Consider the following 5259-nt stretch of genomic DNA (forward strand, 5'->3'; position numbering starts at 1 on the left):
GGCCCTCATGCTTGGATGGCAGCCCGGACTGCTGAGTAAAGGGTTCAAGGCCTGAGGCAGGATGAAGGCCCTTGGAAATAGGGATTCTTCACCTTCTTGTTGCAAACCCCTTTGGCTCTCTGGGGGAGCCCAGGGAACTCTTCTCAGAAGTACGGTTTTAAAAGAAATCAATAAAATACACAGGACTGCAAAGAAAGCAAATTATGCCGTGATACAGTTATCAAAGCATATTTTAAAATCAAATCCACAAATCCCCTGGAATTTGTCCATAGACCCCCTGGGCATCTTTAGCCTTCAGGTTCCACACTCCCATTTTAGGGGCTCACTTTGCCCTTCTCCATCAGAAGTCTTCTCTTCCTCTTGGCTAAGTTGTCTAGTTCATGTTATTGTTTCTGGATCTGGTACCCTAAGATTTAAAAACAAGTGAAAATAAAACAGCATCATCCCCTGCACCAAAGCATACAGACCATGGCTAGCTTTCCCATAGACTCTATCAAGATTAAGATCCAATTAGAACTGGAGACCCCTTAGAGAATCCTTTCCAAAGGTACTTCAAGGGACCCTAAAAACCTGGCTGGAGGAGTGGGGATAGGAAAGATTTGTATGTTGATTCTGGAAGGGAGTCTCCAAGGCGACCCAGAGCTCACTTGGAAGCTCTCTCCAGATCCTTGGCTTTTCTTAGATTTTCTCCCAAACCAAAGTGACCATGATTTAAGATCATGAAGCAAGGCATGCAAAACTGAATTCCAGGCTCAGCCCCAAAAGGCTGGCAAAGGTCTCTGCTTGGGAGGTTTTAGTTGGTCCCAGAGGCAATGAATGGAAGTTTCAAGGGGGGCAATTTAAGCTTGATGCCAATAAAAGGGAAAAAAAACCCCAAACTTCTAACAATGAGCTCTGTCCCAGAGAAGAATGGGTGGCCTCAAGAGGGGGTAGGCTCTCCATTATTGGAAGTCTCAAAGCAAAGGCTGAATAAGCATTTCTCAGCGCTGGGCACATGGTAAGTGCTTAACGATTTCTTCTTGGGCATGGGTTAGATTAGAATTCAGCCAAATCCTTCTTCACTCTGAGATTCTGGAACTTCTTCTTCGGGGTAAATATGGAAATCTTGCATGTAGACATATGGATTTGGAACTGATTGAGGGACCCAACTCAACAAATTCTTCTGAATGGTTTGGTAAAAACTTGGCAGAAGATTCCAGTGGGGTGCCTGAGGGATCTGCGCTTGTGTCTATACTGTTTAAGGGCAGCTAGGTGGCATTCACCTTCCTGAGTTCAAATCTGGCCTCAGACACAAGTTGTGTGACTCTGGGCAAATCACTTAACCCTATTTGCCCCAATTCCTCATAAGATGAGCTGGAGAAGGAAATGGCAAACCATTCCAATATCTTGACCAATGGGGTCCCAAAGAGTCAGACATGATGGAAAACTGACTGAACTGGAATTTGCTCTTTATCACTTTTATCAATGACTTGGATAGTCATTGGAAGACACAGCTGGTATCCTTATAAAAGGTGCAAATGACAAAGAACTGGGATGGGGAGCTAACACAATAGATCCAAAGAAATGGCGATAGCCTGGGGGGAAGCATATTAAAGAGATAATCCCTCCAAGAGCCACTCTGGGGATTGCATTTGTTGAGGTGAGATCAACTAAAGATGCACATTGGGTGAATCCCATTCAAGAAAATCTGGAAAGGTGATCTCAAGTTATAAATTATAAATTGAATTAGTACTGTGCAGGGAAATAACATTCGGACCCATAAAATGTCTGAATTTTGAAGCAGATTATCAGAGTGAGAGAACTGGTCACAGACTCTGATTTGGAAGGGGTTCTAGTGTATAGAGTGTCAGACTTGGAGATAGTTATTAGCTGTGTGACCCTGGGCAAAGTCACTTAACCTCTGCCTCAGTTTCCTCACCTATAAAATGGGGATGCTTATAGCATCTACCTCTCAAGGCTGTTGTCAGGATCAAATGAAGGAATATGGGGAAATGCTCTGTGAACCTGAAAGTCCTGTAGAAAGATTGTCTATTGTTATATTCCACTACTGAATCATTGTTGTTGAGTCATTTTTCAGTCATGTTTGATTCTTCATGACCCCACTTGGGATTTCCTTGGTAGAGATACTGGAGTGGTTTGCCATTTCTTTCTCCAGCTCATTTCACAGATGAGGAAACTGAAGCAAACAGTCAAGTGACTGTCCCAGGGTCACACAGCTAGTAAGTATCTGAGGCCAGATTTGAACTCAGGAAGATGACTCTATGTACTCTAGGGCTACCTAGCTGCCCCTTTGAACTACACCGAGCTCTATTAGTAGAGTCCATAAAATTCTGAAGTGTTTTGCATGCAAATTATTGCCTAGGTGTGCCTCCTCTATCCTCGACTTTTGGGGGGCTTAAAATAGTACTTTATATTAAATTTCATCTCATTAGATTCAACCCAACTGTCTAGCACATTGAGATAATGTGTGATCTTTAATTCAACATTTTACTTTCCTTCTCAGGTTTGTGTTATTAGCAAATTTAGTAAGTATTCCATCTATGATTTCATTTAAATCATGAATTGGAAAATTCTGTACCGCATAGGAAAAGGGACTAATCTCTGGGCCAGTCTAACCTTTTCCAAGTCAAAAATGACCATTTTGATTTCAAGCATTTAGCCATTTCTCAACCAAATTGTCCCATTAACTGACCCTTACTCTCCATTTTCTCTGCAAGAATAGAATGAGTGCTCAGCTGAAATCTAGATATCTGGTGACCTTCTGCTGCTGGGGGCTCACTATATTCACCCTAAACTGATTTGGTCATGTGATTATAGGGTAGAATTCCTTTCGTAACTCTTCTGACTTACATTCGGACTCACATTTCGGTGGATCCAGAGGCAAAATAACATTCTTGGGTTCTAGAGCCAATTGTGTGAAGTTTTATTTCTAAAACGATATAGTTCATGAGCCCCTACCAGTGTGCTTCCTATTGTCAAACAGCAAGCAGTCAAAATTAGGAGTTTTTTTGAGACTGTAGCTCTGTTTCACTCTAATTGGAAGTCCAGAAGCCACTCATGGATCTGATTCTGATAATGATTGGCATGGAAGCTTTCGCTTGCCCTATCTTTTCATCCTTGGCTGTTTCATTCCTCCTTAGGCAGTCCAGTGACCCTCTGCTCCTGGGGACTCACTTCATTTTGCCAGTTCTAGTGCAGACGGTTGGTTTTAGTCCTATTATAGCTTATATCTCTTGAACTCAAGTCATCCACCACCCTCAGCTTTCCCAGGAGCAGGGACAGGCATGTGCCACCATCTCTGGCCAGCTGACACAATTAGATATTTGTTAAAATGGAAGAGGTTGCAGCTGCAAAACATTTCCCAACTTCCACCATAAACGTAGGAAATAAACTCCCACGGATTCACAAAGAATCTACGGGAAGAGTGGCAAGGCACACGTGTGGAATTCATATGTGGCAAAGGCATTTCATGGCTCTTGGTCTAGAAGCCTTCCTCCTTTTTGTATCACCTTTTTTTTTTTTAAACCCTTACCTTCTGTCTTGGAGTCAATACCATGTATTAGCTCCAAGGCAGAAGAGTGGTAAGGGTAGGCAATGGGGGTCAAGTGACTTGCCCAGGGTCACACAGCTGGGAAGTGTCTGAGGTCAGATTTGAACCTAGGACCTCCCGTCTCTTTGTATCACCTTTTGAGGTAGCATCTCTTCTGCATGAGCCACTCAGTCCAATCCTTTTCTGTTGCCAGAGGTCGTCGTCCTTTACTGGGTCCGTCCCATTCCTCTGGTGACTCATTCTTTATCTGTATCTCTCTGGAGCCTGTATCTCCATTCCCTACTGGACGCAAATTCTCCTCTTGGATCTGGTAGATGAGATTGGGTTGGGAGGAATTACTTCCTCCAGAGGCAGCTCCTGGTTTTCATACTCTTCCATTCTTAAACTGCTAAAATCTGCTCAGGGCTCAGCTTTGGAAACCTCCCAGGAGCATGACTAATTTATTGCTCGGCCAATGCCATTGTCCCCTCATAATCTGACCATAAAGGTGTCAGGGAGGCCACATATTGTTGACATATTAAAATCTCATGTAGCATAGATCCTGTGAGCACATGTGAGGGGACAGGAAGAACCTGTTCCTTCTGTCTTTCACTAGACTCCTAAGTCTAAATGTGGATGGACCTTAGAGATCATCTAGTCCAACTCTTTCATTTTATAAGTAAGGGAAACTGAGGCACAGAAAGTTGACGTTGCTCAATGTCACCTAGGTAATAAATAGCAGAGCTGGGACTCAAATCCAGGTCTGTGGACTACATTTCTTCTCTACTGTGCTGCCTTTTCTCTGATTCACCAGCTTAGTCCAAAAGGAAAACTAGGTTAGTCTGGCAAGAGCTGTTCTTGGCTTTTTGTCATCCCTTCTTCCTTTTCTAAAAGTTCATTCACCATCTCCTCAAAAACATCCAAAGGCTCTGCCAAGAGCCAGAGTCAATCTCACTAGCCTAGAGTCTGACCACTCTGCTCTCTTTCCTTTTCTGAAGAGCGAGGCAGCATTGAACTTGTCCTAGTCTCCATCGTCTTTCAGAGATCGCCAAGAGTGGCTTAGCAGTAACATCTGCCAATTACTTCTCAGCCCAAGGATTTTATTTGTCCTGATTCAGTGACTTGAATTCACTGAGTACAGCTGGGTGCTCCCTTCACAGTTCCTTACTTTTACTGGGTCCAACTTCCTGTTCAATGTTTCTATTCTTTTGAGCCCAAAGATCATTCACCTTGGCTAAAAAATAAGAGACAAAGTAAGTTCAGTTAGTCCTTCCTTCTTTTTGTCATCTGTTACCACCATCACTTCCATGCTGAACATCAGACCACCTGCCTCCAGCAATGGTCCTAGCTTTCGTATTATTCTTGCCCCTGCTAGAACTAAACCTCTTTTTAATATTCCTCCCCATTCATGGCTGTGCTCAGTTCATTTTGAGCTTTAAGGCTACTCATGCTTTCTAATTGGCCCACCCAAGTGGAGAGATTATGCATTTAGAGCTGAAAGGGACTGTAGATGCCACTGAGTCTAAACACCTCACTTTACTGGTGGGGAAACTGAGGCACAATGAGTTGAGGGAACTTATCCAGAATGTAATAGCTAATAAGTATGTGAGGCAGGATTTGAATCCAGGTTTTCTTGATACCAAGTCCACATTCCTCTGCTTTTCTAGCTGCCTTTGTTCTTGGTACTTGCTACCCTGGGATCCACCAATCACCACTTCTTCTCTTTCTTT

At 43.2% G+C, this 5259-nt stretch overlaps 1 long non-coding RNA gene across 1 annotated transcript; it reads right to left on the reverse strand.

Annotated features, from left to right (window-relative positions):
* Positions 1–212: 212 nt before the first annotated feature.
* LOC130454684 (uncharacterized) lies at positions 213–3954 on the reverse strand. The gene is made up of 2 exons (XR_008912532.1): positions 3685–3954; positions 213–406 (listed from the first exon to the last, which is right to left on the reverse strand). It is a non-coding gene; the product is annotated as an uncharacterized LOC130454684 (long non-coding RNA).
* Positions 3955–5259: the final 1305 nt, after the last annotated feature.

This window comes from Monodelphis domestica, chromosome 5, assembly GCF_027887165.1.
Source record: "Monodelphis domestica isolate mMonDom1 chromosome 5, mMonDom1.pri, whole genome shotgun sequence".
NCBI lineage: Eukaryota > Metazoa > Chordata > Mammalia > Didelphimorphia > Didelphidae > Monodelphis > Monodelphis domestica.